Genomic DNA, 15,161 nt, shown 5'->3' with positions numbered 1-15,161 from the left:
AATGAAAAATTTCTCAAAACTAGGCAACACTAGCACCGGTTGAGTAGCTATCTTCCCCTTCAAGGTTTCAGTCATTCCACCTCTAATGGTGTCTAACATTGGTGCACATATAGCACTGAATTGCCTAATGAAATTCCTATAGTACTGAGCTAGTCCATGGAAGCTTCTCACCTCTATTTTTGACTTAGGAGTGGGCCAATTTACTCTGGATTAAACCTTGCTGGGATCCATCTTTAGGTTTCCTTGAGACAATACAAACCCAAGGTAAACCAAATCCTGGTTGACAAATTCACACTTATCCAAGTTCATGGTTAGCTTTTTATCATATAATCTTTGTAATACATCTTGCAAATGAGTAATATGATCTGCCCTATCCTTATTGAAAATGAGAATTTCATCTAGATATACCACCACTAATTTACCTATGAAATCCTTCATCACCTCATTCATGAGTCTCATGAAGGTGCTTGGATAATTGGATAATCCAAATGGCATTATAAGCCACTCATAAAGTCCCTCTATTGTCTTGAATGTTGTTTTCCACTCATCACCCTCTTTAATCCTAATTTGGTGATATCCACTTTTAAGGTCACTCTTGGTAAAGCACTTAGCTTCCGCTAAACAATCCATGAGGTCTTCTATTCTAGGAATAGGGAACCTATATCTGATGGTGATCCTATTTATGGCTCTATAATCAGTACACAACCTCCAAGTACCACCTTTCTTTGGGGCTAACATAGTAGGGACAGCACAAGGGCTAATGCTTTTCGTAATTAGGCCTTGGTCCAAGAGCTCTTGGATTTGCTTGGCAATCTCAACTTTTTGTTTGGGAGTCATCTTATAAGTTTCCTTGTTAAGTAAGGATGCTCCAGGAATGAAGTCTATTTGATGGCTTATGGCTCTTTTAGGAGGTAATGTGGCTGGTTGTCCGTCACTTACTACGCCTTTGAATTTCTTCAACAAATCTTGCACCTCTTTTGGCAAATCTAACTGTTCTTTCTTGTCTTCCTCTTTAGGGTTCATCACTAGTGCAAATCCTACACCTTCACCTTGCTCAAGAGTCTTCAAAAACTATTTTTCACTTACCAAAAGAACATTAGGACTTGCTTCCCTTTTCTCACCTTCCTCAAGGATAGAGTGAATCTTGAATGTGACTCCATCTTTGTTGAATGAGTATGCATTCTTGGCTCCATCATGGATAGCTTGTCTATCAAATTTCCATGGTCTTCCTAATAGGAGATGACATGAATCCATGGGTAGGACATCACATAATACCTTGTCCTTATACCTTCCAATGGTAAAATCCACCCATGCTTGCTCATTGACTAGAACATGTTGACCTTTGTTTAACCAAGTGAATCTACTAGACCTGTTGTGAGGTATCCTTTGCAATTTGAGTTTACTCACTGCCTCTTCTAATACAATATTGTCTGTAGACCCTGAATCAATTATCACTTTGCACACTTTGTCCATAATCTTGCATTTGATTCTAAATAAGGACCTTCTTTGGCTAGGCTCTTCTCTGACGAGTTCTTTGATCAAAGTTCTCCTTATCATCAAGTTGTCACCTACTTCTGACACTAAGGCAACCTTTGAGGTCATGCTGCTTGAAGACTCTTCTTGAAGATAGTTCACTCTTATTTCACTACCTTGTGATGATGATCCCTTCTCTGGACACCTATATGTTGGATGGCCAAGTTGGTTACAATGGTATCACTTCATTGTTGCAAAATATGAGGAACCTCTACCTTGTCCACTACATCTTCCCTTGGAACCACTATTTGATCCCCTTCTTCAATTGAATCCTCCTCTACTAGTGCCACTCTCTTGCTGCTCTATGAGCTTGGACTCACCTTGTGTTCTTTGTTCAGTACTTCTTCCTCCAAAGCCTCCCCTATGGCCTCTATTGCTGCTTGAGTCATGTTTTCTTTTCAGTTTTTCCTCCACTTTAAGGGCAAACTGAAAGGTTTGATGGACTATTTTTGGGCTCATGAGGCTGATTTCTTCTTGGATGTTCCACCGTAGACCATTTAGGTACCTAGCAACCTTGAGACTCTCTTCTTCCACCACATGAGATCTAAGGCTAAGTTTGTGAAACTCCTCTGTGTAGCTACTAACATCAAGGTCTTTTTGTCTTAAATTTTGTCTCTTCCTATGAATTTGCACTTCATAGTCATCAGGGAGGTAGACTTCTTTAATTTTCACTAGCATCCCTTTCCAAGAAGAGATGGGTGCTTCATCCACTTTCTTCCTCTCATCTCTTACAAATTGCCACTATGTGAGAGCAACTCCTCTCATCCTGGACTTGTCTACCATAACTCCCTGGGCTTCAATTATACCTTCATATTCAAAGTGGTTCTCCATACCTTCTATCCATTCTAAGACCACTTCTGCCTCCATCTTACCAGTGAACAATGACAATCCTTCTAGTGATTTACCACTCAAGGCTTTCAACACCTTCAGGAAAGGTTCTTTCTCTAGGATAGGATCTGGTTCAGGCACTTTGTCTATCTCTAACACTTCTTTACCCTTCCCTTCTGCTCCTTCAACCTTTACCAACACTTCATCAGCCTTAGTTTCAATTGCACCAAGCTTACTCTCCAATTCAATTAATTTCTCTTTCAGGAGTCTATTCTCTTCCTCCTGATCATCCACTTTCCTTGCCAACTCTGCATTGGTCACCATGATTTTGTCTCTTACATATTCCACTGAGGACATCAACTCTTTTCACCCAAATCTTATAGGCTCTGATACCAATTTGATGGGGTTTACCAAGCCCGCTCAACACTTCACCTAGTTGGTGTTGCTCAATTCCACCAACTCGCCAAGCCTAATTACACTCTATACCTCCAATTCCTTCTCAATCTCTTCTAGGGCTTGATTATTGACCATTCTAAGGTGTTTTCTTTTGGTGTTTTGGTTAGGAACCCTATCAATTCACAATGCTTCTCAGGTGCTCAATTCTGGCCTCTTGGCTTCAACTTGTCAAACTGACCTACTGCTATTGTGGGATGATGCAGAGGTGTGCAGGTATCTTCTAACATGTTTTGAATGCATTTAGGGTCCATTAGTTTTTTGCAATCATTAGGTTTCTTACCGATTTCAAAATCTTGCCTAGAAAAGGGCTACAAGGAATGAGCCCCGATTAGGCCTCCAAATCCGGTTTTCTAGGGGTTGAAGGAAAATGATGCAAAAGACCTCAAAATAAGTTTGGATTTTCTTCAAAGATACACCTAGCACTAAAGGATTTTTTTGGTTTTGGCCCCTGGTTTCACCGTACAATGTACTAACCCAAAAATCAAGGTTTTGAAGGGTTTACTAGGCCTTTAACGAGCAGTGAATGAACAAGTTGTGGTTTTTGCATCAAATAGCTTTGTAAAATATCCTCCTTGCATGGAAAACTCTGTCCCAACTCCATGGACCCCTCCAAACTCTGAAATGGTGATTTGGCACACACCCCTACACTTAGCACTTCATTTTCACCTTATTTCCTCTAGCCTGGTTGCTCGTGGACTCGCCTAGAACAAGGTGACAGTCATACTTATACTTTTCTCTAGAACTTGAACCTAAATATGTACAATTTATAGGTGGTTTCCTATCATGTCCCAATTATCCATGATTTCAGCACATTTGAAACTCATGGGGCAATCATATTTACTAGAAAACTACTATATACAAGCCAAAACTGGTTGCTTGCAAACTTAAGAAAGAAAACACCAATGAACAATATTTACAAAACTCTAAATTGTAAAAAAAACACAATAAAACATAAGAGTAACTCAATCCATTTCTGAATCAATGGATTCAATCCATATTCAATTGCAAAATGAGTGAAATCAAACCAAAATGTTGTCAACAAGACTGAAAATGAGTAGTTTCAATTGTTGAAGTTACATCACACACTTCTCTAACCTTGTTAAATGTGTAAGAGAGGGCATTTAGAGCTTTCCCATGTGTGGAGTCCTCCTAGGGCGTTGAACAAACCCTAACTCCACTGCTAACCAATTCGGGACAAAAGTTGTCATGACAACTTTTTGCAACTTTGTGAATTTTGCACTTTTGGTCTCTCCAACCTATAAGACCTATTCCATGTCATCACATACAACTTTTCAAACATGTATAAGACCTATTTAAACCTACCTAATGCCTATACCAAGTTTTGACACTTTTGACCATCAAGAAGGTCAACCACCTACTCAAACCCACTATTTACACAAAAATGCAAACCTAAGATGAATGAACTCAACCTAGGCCTACATTGACACAAAATACTAACTCTTGGACCCTCAAATGTAAATAATACAAAGTTTATTAAATAAATTAAAAATATGATTTTCATAAAAATAATAATTAAAAAATAGAAAAAAAAATTCCAAAAATCCAAAAAAAATTACATATTTGAAATCTACACACCATAATCTATAATGTGTTTTAATTTCATCAAACAGTTATGTCAAAGAAGGCTATAGATATACGTTGAAAGTCAGTATTTCCCATTGTTATTGACATATCCTTGTACTTGTAGGTCCAAGGCTAAGGGTCGGGCTCACCAAGCCTAGTTGCCGAGCTGAAACCTAATGCAAAGGGAAGGTTGGAATTTCAAACTTTAAATAATAGGTACCCATTATTTAAATGTAATGGGTACTCATTATTTATGGTGTGAAAATGAGTTTGTAGGAATTAATAAAAAATACTTAAAAATAATGGGTACCTTTTTAAAAAATATATATATTTAAGATAACATTACTTGTTTTTTAAATAATGGTTACCTACTATTTAAAAAATGGGCAATCATTATTGAATTTTAGTTTCAGGCTCTGAAGCATAATAGGTACCCATTTCTAGTGGTATCTTTCCCAATGCACAAACTTCCCCAAAATTGTGCTCATCTTCTTGTAGTTATCCATATATGAATGACCAAACATAACACGACTTATTAGCTAGGTAAATTCATGTAGCTTGGAATGTCTGTGGACCCCCAACACATCACACTTGTTGATTTGCAAACCATGGAATATCGTCTTAGTGGTGTATGCTTTTGTCTCTTTCTAAAAGTCCGTGTGTCTTTACAATAGCATTTTGGGAATGATACTTAATATTTGGTATAAATTTTTAATTGAAGTCTCTTCACCTAGTTGAATTGGAACCTTTGTTTGTCTTATTACTACTATCCTTTTTTGTCCTTTATGTTCCTTTTATGTCCTTAGTAAGTGTATCCTTTTTTGAGTATTCTTGTGTAGGTTGAAAAGATCCTAGGCTCTAGAGCTTGCAAATCCCTCAACTTAGTGTTATCCTATCCCTAGAGTGCCTTGCTCTCAACTTCTATATTTCTTTACTATGAGTATGAGCATAAGATCATACTTTCACTAAAGTAGGGGCTAAATATTGTGTCATAAATTGTTTACATTAAAAAATTTAAAGTTTATCTAGTACCTACTTTAGTGAGGTTTCTATTAGATCATTTTAAGACCATTTGTGCTCTATCCTACCCTATAATTTTACTGATAAGCCTATAACTTAATCATCATCAAATATAAAATCGAAGACTAGGTCCTATGTTTAGGATCCTGACATTTTAAGTTTCCCCTTTTGAAGGTTCCCTTTTAAGTGGACCTATTCTTTAATGCTCTAGTCCCTCTAAAAGAAGCTCAAATTTTATTATTGCAAGTGTCCACCTTCATTATTAGTGATTTGGTCTAAGAATTATTTGCATTTGATCATTATTTTCTAATCTATATTTAAAATAACCTTGTAATCCCTATATAAAGGACATCTTCGATCATTCATAAGGCCCTAAGGTAGATAAGACTATCTAGTAATCACATTACAATATAATCAAATATAGAGCTATAAATATATAAAGAAGTAGACTACAAGAATTCTATAGTCAAGAATGGATTCATATTTGTCATTTATTTTCATTCTTTTATTGCACTATTATTTGCAGGACTTCCAAAAGAGAATCAAATTACTAAAGGGAATCATGCCATTTCAATATTTCACCATTGATTTAGCCTCTATCTTTGCAAGGGCATGCACTCTATCACTCATCATAGTTGTTGTGGAGGTGGGAACACAAACATAGGGTTTGAATTAGGCAAGCCCTTATACAACACAACCATTTTCCTCTTTTATGTGTGTGTAGGTTCAAATCTAATAGTGAGAGAGCTATAGAAGAGCACAGTAAATAGTGATAGACTATGATGGGTGTTGAATAGATGGAATACTAGGGTTCCTAACACCCTTTTTTCTCTATAATGACCCAATTTTTTGAGAGATAGATGTGTAGAGCCTCCTAATCGCATTTTTAGTCATCTTCCACAACCTTCATCACTTTTAGACTAGGGCACCCAGAGCTTATATACTCTATAGTTAGCTTCAAATTTTGGATCACAGTTCCTCTATGTATTCTCATCTCATATCTATCTTGTTGTTCATGCTTTTCATCCTATATCTACTGTATACAATTAAATTTAATCATTTTGTCATTTTTAGTCTAGATTACATACACACACATCACTATCTCATTCTTTTTCAATTAAAGAACATAATCTCAACACCTAGCTTTCTTGTTTAGGACAATAATAAGGCCTATTTATGTTCGAATGTTACAAAAGGACCTTGAGATCGTTTTAGCTTAGAGGTCTGAAATCCCATTGTTTCAAAAATATTACTAAAATACCAAGTCCTCTACCTCCTAATGTTGAATATACAATAACCATTATAAGAATGTTACAACATAAATATTTTATCCATCTACCCATTATTAAAAAAAACTTTTGAATTGGAGTGTAAAAAATGTGCAACAATAGTACTCTAATAAACTATAAGATGATATCTTTTGCATTCCAATTTAATTAGTACTAGAAAAATTGATTCCGACGAGTAAGGTTTTTACCTAAATCTATGTAAACAACATACACCCCTATGACCTATAACATTCTCTTCAACTTTGATATCTAAAATTGTGGTGTCTATAGAGAATAGTGAGAGTTTATCGTCGAGGGATTATTCTTCTTAGTCAAACCCCTAAAGTGAATTTAATGGTTTGAATAAGGATGAAATACTTGTTATGAAATTTTTCATGCTCAACACTTGGAGCTTTTATGAATTGTGAAGGTTGCATAAGAAAAGACACGAATTGCTTTCCCCCATGCACGAGTCAAAACAATTTATGGGTGCAGGAAGGAACATTCAAAGACAATGACATAATGTATTGAGATAGAGTACAATTTTTGTTTTCTAGAGTCTGGGGGTATCTAGTGTTTTCTTAAAAATAGGTGCAGTTTATCTATATCTATTGTTTTGTGGGTTGCAAGTCCATTGACTCTAGGATGAACTACTTACAATATTGTTGCCATCGTTGAATATAGTTTACTCTATTGTTGCAAGATCAATTTGGACATCAGAGATAGTGTCTCTATGTTGTTGTTTTGTTGTTGGTTGTTGTTTCAGATATTGCTTTTCACAATTCTTATTCTTAAACCGAATAAAAAATAATTATAATTTAAGCTAACACAATAAATTGTATATTAACAAGAAATTAATTATAGATTAATTAATTGTGATAGTAATTGAAATGTGAGTATTTTGAAGTTAACATATGTTTTATGATCAAAGTTGATGTTGGCAAGTTTTGACACTTATCAAATTGGATGTTGGTAGTTTTGATTATAAATTAAAAAAATAATCTTACAATATGCTAGTATGTTCTAATTTTATTCATATAATCCCATGAAAATGTTGTATTGATTTTCTTAAGTAGATTTTTAGTATGAATTAGTTTGGATCAATATTAATTGATTAGATGACTAAAAACGACTTAGGGTTTGCCTTTCCATGCAACACCATAATGTGCAAATTACATTTCCCGTGCTTATCTCAACAACTAACAACTAGTTGGAAGGAAGTAAGATAAGTTTAGGGCAATTTGTTAACGGGTTCAAAATAACAACTATAATTAGATTATCTCCATCAGTTAAAACGATGGACGTTAAGACATAGATTATACACAAATTAATTCCAAGTTATTTAAAATTCAAATAAAATTAAATTCAATGATACCATGGTGAATTCCCATATTTGTCAGGAATACGAAAGGTAATTGACTTAAGCATTCATTGATGAATTCTTACAAAGTAGCGAACTGTTCGGCGCGTGTTGAGGACGTTTTCGAATCAAGTCAAATCGTAACATGTTTCCTACAAATTTTATCACAGCACATGATTTTATTTTATGGTTAACGATCCTTTTATTTTACTTTTATATAGATTATGTCTTTATTTTAGTAGTTTAAATTTTACTAATTTAACAAAGATTTAATGTTTATAGACAAAACTATTTATAGCTATATTGGCCAAGAACTACATATATTTTGTTTGTTCCATAATCCACTTTTTGTAGTTTTTAGCAGATGGGACTACAAATATTTCTATATTGGCCATTCTATGGTACCTTTAGGGGTTGTTGTAGTAGCAAGTAGTCATGAGATTGTGTAGCAAACTTGTGTAGATTTCTCATTATTGGAAATGTTCAAAATAGTTATACAAGTGTCCTTGATAACCCTTTGCATATTTTAAGTTATCATATATAAATGGATGACAACATTAGACTCGTGTGGGATGTAAGAGAGATTTCTATCCCTCTTACAGATGCAGAAATAATACAGTAATTGCAGATGCAGAAATAATGGATTGATGGTGGGAAGTGGCAGTGGGATTATGTTATGGGGTGGGATTTATTTTTGTGATTGCTTTGTTGCGCTTTCACATAGAATGGAGGTACAGATGCTTCATTTTTCTGGATGGTGTTGTCAATATTTACCTGCTTCATTTTTCTGGATGGTGTTGTTTAGAGTGTGAATTGTTTTTAGGTTGAAGGTGTGCTTATAAGCTTTTTCTACTTACAGTTTTAGAACATTTCTTTTAAAATATGAAAATTATGTGGTATTTTTAAAAAAAAAATTCACATTATATGGTGAATGATCTATTCTCTTATTTTTCTTATTGAAATTTTGACAAATGGTAGGTAAATATCTACATCAATTTGATATCATACTATTGTTGAGTAAAGAGGGATCTAATTAAATTTAGGTGATAGTGAAAATATAATTTAAGGACTTTAATATTACACTTGCACAATAATTATATAGGTTTAGATGGGATTATTTTTAATTCCAAATAATTGAGAATGAATATATATTCTTCTTACCCTATTTATTTGTATATGTTTGGAAATCATATTATTATTGGAAAAAAATCTAATTTGAGCTCTTATTGCACATCCACAGGTGGATATAGTCTATTTTGAAACCCAAACCATTTACATGGTCATACTAGTTGAAAATGATGATCATACATATGATCTTGAAAACTATGTAAATGTTTACGTCCTTAATAGCTAAGATAGATATGCCATATACCTTGCATGAACTTTGTACAAGGGAATATACTCCCTCCTTACTAGCCTTTTTCTTGAGGAATTCATTAAAAAAAAAAAAAAAAAAATTGTCCTTATCTCAGTTATGTACATCCCCGCTCACTTGTTGTAGGGAATCTTAGTGATTTCCTTGATGAAGAGGGGTGTTCACTTCAATATAGTTATTGTTTCTAGGGCTAGGTGAGATTCACCTTACAATCCTAAGAATAATGTATTTCATTTCATTACTTTATGATAAATAACTTTGTGCCTCCAACAATCATGGAGAGGGTAATTGGATGCCCTACACAAAGAAGAGAGATAAATATTTAGTTATCCTTTCTTAGTGACATAGGAAATGCATGTAAGCTAAAATATAATTAGAGTGGGGCACGAGATTTGTCTCATTCCAGATGAAGGGTATAGCTATGGTAGCTACGTGATATATTACTATGATAACATGTAGTAATGGTTATGAAAATGTGTAGGAGCACCTTCTGTCCTATATGACAATTATGACAAGTTATGGCATATTCCTTACAAAAAGATAAATGCATACTATTCTAAGAGTTATCACATGTGTATGTGTATGTGTATATGTGTAGGTGGGGAAATTAGTATTTTTTCCACATATGTGTGAGTTATGTCTGAGCATGAATGGGCATTTTTAAGATGTGATATGGGGTCATATTTTATCACATTCTTCACAATACCATTCATGGTATCTTGCACTAGTTTTTCTTATAAATTAAAACCTTTGGATAGAAAAGTATATTTTTTGTAGGTTAGATTGATTTATGTCAACTAATAGTCTCTGTGCAAGAGCTCTCCATCATATTTATCCACTATGGTAGATGCTAAATCTCTTATCTTTTCTTGAAGTTCATTAATTCTCATTAACTACACATTTGTGGCTCTTTTATGAGATTTGGGTTTCTCCTCCTACATAGAAGTATTTTGTAAACTAATATTATTGATGAAAGCATGATGTCTCTTTTTTCCAAATCGAACTTTAACCTTGTTGGAGTTAGCAGGCTAGGTTATAAATCTTGTTGTTTTTTCTTTTGATTTTCTTATTTATCCTTCATTGGAGACTCCTCTTGCTACTTCTAATGTTAATATTTCACTATGGTCTCTTTCTTTGGTTGTTTTCACTTATTAGGTGCATGTCCCTTTTGAGGATGTCTCCCTTCTCTTGGTATTACTAGGATTGTCTTGTTATTGCCTTTTTCTATCCCTCTATTGAGCTTATAAGATTTTTTTGCTCCTTTGTAGTTAGGACAAAATTAGAGGAATCTAAAACTTCACTAAAGGTGTGTAACCTAGAAATATACTTCAAAAGTGAACTTGCAAGATTGATTAGTTTTCACAAATAATAAATAGAGAGTTTTTTAGTGGTGAATCTTCACCAATTAGCAAATTCCGCGCGAATAGTCTGGGGCAACATCATGGTCAAATCGCTTAGAATTTCGGGGTTAATGACATACTGTAGAACCTGGCTTCGCGATTGACCACACATCATTGACGTCCATGCCCATAATATTCACCAGGAATCACTCAGATGTGGGTATTAGATCACCTCCATTATTCGCCAGCAATAGTAAAACGACCACGTACCCAGGACCTAATTCGCCAATGGTAAATTAAATGTTCATTGCACGCATCGGCCAAATTTGCCAATATCAATTAAAACATTATAAGCATTCGAGAACCCATTTCACCCCGCTTAAATTAAATTTTCATTGCATGCCTACACAACTTGCCAAAAATGCAATTAAATTAAATGTTTATTGGCAATTGCGACACCTGGGACCCGTGCACTTCACCAAAAATGCAATCATGGATTTCTATAAATACACTATTTCTTACACTCTTTCTTACAATTTGTTCATGTCTGATTAGTAAATTGGGAGCTATCGAGTCTTGATTTGCATTCCGCAAATTGAGTTGGAAAGTCGAAGTTCATTGTAGGGTGGAGGGCCAGAGTTACAATCCTACAACACAAGCCCAGACATTCTTGATTCCTAAGTCAAAGAATTGAGAAGGCATAAAGGTGAGTAATCATTTCTTCATACTTTATAGTATTAGTTTTAACTTTTAATTCGTAGTGAGAGGTCAAGACTCAAGATGTCACAGTCAGACATGGGTGAGACTCCTTAGGGTGGTGAATGGATTGAGATGTCACACAAGGGTTAGACTGAGACTCCTTAGGGTGGTGAAGGGATTGGGATGTCAGACAAGGGTAAGACTCCTAAGGGTGGTGAAAATGAAGGGATTGGGAGGCCATCAAAATGCCCAAAACTTAAACTTAAACTTAAAGATAGTACCATAAAGTCTTTTTTTGGAATTGGCAAATTTTTTGGTCCATCAACTTCTACAGTTGCAGAACCCATTCACAGTAGCTCACCACCACCCCAAGGTGGGATTGTCATTGAGTTAAATGCATGAAATGAGGATGACAATACCGACATGGTAGAAGATGTTCTAAGGGATACACACAATGAGATATTTCACTTGGATGCAAATTCTAGTATTGAAGATGATGTTGGTAGGAAGAAAAGAAAAAGGAAACTAAAACTACAGTGAGAGTGGGAGATGACAAGGAGTTTTAAGATTGATTGGGTAGAAAAGTACCCATTCATTAAACTAGTTCCAAATAATGGTGAATAACTAATAGAATGTAGGTGTAAGATTTGTAGCTGGAAAAATAAAAGAGAGAAGAAGATGTAGCTAAAGCTTGACACAATAGAAAAGCATATCGGTAAGGTTTATGAAAAATAGATCATAGACGGAAAGGAAACACTAGTAGTAAGATGGAAATCAAAGGAAGAATTTCTTCATGTTAAGCATGTCACAGAATATGAAGAGCATAACCACAAAACAACACTGATTCATAATAATGGATTTGGAAATACAATCAAGGCTGGGCTTGAACATGCAGCAAAAGATGCAAACCTAGCAAAGAGGACGTCCTATGAAAGATTTCCTAGAATTTAGTAATTTATTATCTTTTTTTAATGTTCCTCACTATCCTATGTCACATTGGTCAATAAACGCTGGATGAGAAGTGGAAAACTATCCCGCTGAGGTGGAAAAGAAAAATTTACAAGAGAGTGTAAAAGAGTCAAATTTTATTTCATTATCCATAGATGAAATTAAAGCGTTAGATAACACTGCTTGGGTTTGTATGCATGTGTATACCGTAAAAGAACACCTCTGCCTAGCTCATCTACTTTGTGTTCGTAAAATGAGGGGCAATTCAACAGCAAAAAATTTATATTTGGAAGTTAAGAAAGCTTTGAATGAAATTTATGGTATGGATGACTTGACAATTGCCAAGAAGTTGGTGTGTGTTGGAGCTGATGGAGCTACAGTAATGCAAGGTCAAAGGACCACTCTTTGCGCAAGATTACAAACTAGTATTGCACCATACATGGTTGGCATTCACTGCATCGCCCATCGAATGAATTTAGCATATAGAATTGTAAGCAATTTTCCTACAGTGTCATAATTTGAAGATCTGGTCCATGAGCTCCACTCATACTTCTGCCGAAGTCCTAAACATTTTGCAGAATGTCAGATTTTTGTAGAGGGACTAACAGGAGGAAACAAGCTTCTCAGGGATGTTGAGACCAGATGGATCTCCTTGCATGGACCAGCAAAACGAGTTCTAACAGAATATCAATCATTGATCGAACTAATGTATGAGCAATGCCTCACAGTAGACAAAGCTCCCAATCTCTTCAATAAGTTAAGTGATATAGAGATTCTGTTAACTGTAGCTAGTCTTCTTCCCATGTTGGATTCAATGAACAAACTTGTTAAGAAATCCCAAGATAGAACTATGTATATCAATGAGCATAGCACTCTACGTAACATGACATGCTTGAGCCTAGATGGTCTATATTGAGATCTAACAGGGCAAAGCCCAAATTCTTTTAGGTGGCAGATAATTATAGATTTGAATCATGCTGAAATTTTTTTACAGTTCAATACAAAAAATGAGTTATGTTTCTTTGTAAAAGGATTTCAGATACCAATGCACCAATATAAGACGGCCAAGCGAGGCAGAGCACTACCAGTTAAAAAGGAAGATTTTGATAGGATTGTTAAATTTGTTAGTGATAATTTGAAGTCTATTGCATATGAACTTTCAATTGAGATTCATGAAAGATTCCCTTGAGAAGAAATACTTGAAGCCATGGGTTGTGTGTATCCTCAATTTTGGCATTCAATTGGAGATAATCCAAATGACGCAAATATGTTTCATAAAAAACTAGAGGAATTGATATTGACATTTTTAATAGATGCATATTGCAATGGATAGCCAATACAAGGAATTTTAAATTTAGATCATCTTAGAAAACAATGTAAATAGTTTGCATTGGTTATGAAACAACAGTTGGTTAACTTGGAGAATCCATTTGAACCTGGATCAATCACAAGGCTTTGGAAAAGGATAGATCAAAGTGAAGCATTGAGTATTGCAATACCAGAATATTTGAAACTTGTTGATTTATGTCAAACAATGATATTGGGGTCGGTGGAAGATGAGAGAGTTTTCAATGCATTAGGGCTTTTGAAATAAAAGATCAAAAATAAATTAGACAAGAATTTGGAAACTTGCTTGAGGGCATTTGTAACCCAGTATAATGTTAGAGATTTTCCACATGATAGGGCACTGGCAATCTAGAATTCCATGTGTGAAAGACAAGGGGTGTGTAACACTTTAAAAGCTGGTTGTGCTACTGCTAGTGCTAGTGTTGAGACAAATGAATATGATGGATCACAGACTCAAATTCAACATGAAGATGAAGACATTTTTGAATACCAAACCCAGAATGAAGATGAACCTGTTAGTACTAGCCAATTTCTGAATCTTCAGTCCATTTGGGATATAGAAGCCTCCGATAGTCGGATTGAGTCACTAAAGTGAATTAGCAATCAGTTTATAGGTATTTATAATTATAGTACAGTTCTTGAGTCATATTTCAATTTCAATTTGCAAAATTGCAATACTATAGTTGTCATTGATGATTTTTGATATTGTATTCCTTGAATTTGTCAATCAGATATATGTCTAATTTATAAATTTAAGATAAATTTCTAGATCTATGAACAAAAGAAATTTAAACAACTATAAATTTAATTTTAAATTTCAATATATGTCTAATTTATAATTAAATATATTTGCATATACAATAATTAATTTTAAAATTAGTCAAATTAAGTCAAAATAAGACAAATTAAGTCAAATAAATTTATAATTGTGCATATACAATTTAATTAATAGGTGGACTAATTTGGTCTTATGTGCTCCTAATAGGTCCTTAGGGATGCATATGCGTTGTAAGGGGCCTTGTGTGGTCCTAAAGGGTCAGCCATGTGTTAGAACACATGCGTAACCCTTAGGACCACATACAACCCTTTTCGACACCATTTCGTCTTATGTGGTCCTAATAGGTCCTAAGGGGTGCACATGTGTCATAAGGGGCCTTGTGTGGTCCTAAGGGGTCACCCATGTGTTATAACACATGTAACCCCTTAGGACCACTTAAGACCCCTTGCGACACCATTTAGTCTTATGTGGTCCTAATAGGTCCTAAGGGGTGCACATGTGTTGTAAGGGGCCCTTTGTGGTCCTAAAGGGTCACTCATGTGTGACCCCTTACGACCACATAAGACCCCTTTTGACACCGTTTGGTCTTATGTGGTCCTAATAGGTCATAAGGTATACACGTGTC

Source organism: Cryptomeria japonica, chromosome 8 (assembly GCF_030272615.1).
Source record: "Cryptomeria japonica chromosome 8, Sugi_1.0, whole genome shotgun sequence".
Taxonomy (NCBI): Eukaryota; Viridiplantae; Streptophyta; class Pinopsida; order Cupressales; family Cupressaceae; genus Cryptomeria; species Cryptomeria japonica.
The sequence above is the reverse complement of the archived record's forward strand: the minus strand, read 5'-3'. Positions refer to the sequence as shown.